Source organism: Chrysochloris asiatica, unplaced genomic scaffold (assembly GCF_000296735.1).
Source record: "Chrysochloris asiatica unplaced genomic scaffold, ChrAsi1.0 scaffold00069, whole genome shotgun sequence".
Classification (NCBI taxonomy): domain Eukaryota; kingdom Metazoa; phylum Chordata; class Mammalia; order Afrosoricida; family Chrysochloridae; genus Chrysochloris; species Chrysochloris asiatica.
Genome location: NW_006408587.1, coordinates 11552265 through 11553073, shown reverse-complemented (window position 1 = coordinate 11553073; position 809 = coordinate 11552265).

Here is an 809-nt window from a genome sequence, read left to right as displayed (position 1 = left end):
TTACATGTTTGAACAATTTCAGACTGCAGGTATTGGTAAAAATCTTCAGTTATCTCATCTTTAGCATTAAGTACCGGTGCATACATTTTAATAATAGTAGTATTAACTCTTCTTCCTTGTAGGCATATGGATATTATCCTATCACTGACAGCACCGTTCTTCGGTTTGTTCTTCAATTTGTCATTCCTGAAATAGTAGACCATATGATTGTCTGATTTTAAAATGATCAATAGTAGCCCATTTCATCTCATTAATGCCTAGGATATCTATCTTTATGGGTTCCATGTCGTTTTTGACAAATGATATTTCTAATTTTCCTAGAGTCGTACTTCACACATCATGCATTCCAATAATTAATGGTCTTGCCTGTCAATTTGTCATACTGTGATAGTTTATGTGTTGCAATTGTACTAGAAGCTATGCTAACAGTCTCTCAAATTCTAGCAGGGTCACCCTTGGTAGATTGGTTTCAGCAGAGCTTTTAGACTAAGACAGGCTAGAAATGAGGACCTGGCAATTTAATTCTGAAAAAAATTGGCCAGTCAAAACCTTATGAATAGCAGTGGAAAGCTTCTTTACAGTATAGTAATAATTATCGAATAGTTATTCTATCTACTTCCTCCCCAATAACTCTTTTTTCCTAGGGTACTCCTACCAAAGAATATTCTAGTTGAAAATAAAATTTAAAGATTTAAAGGTAGAAATTTTAACAAGAAGAACTACTGACAATAAAATTACGCAACCCTTCCCACACACACACAAAAGATGATTGTGTTGTGGGGAACTCTTTATAATAGTTCATATATATA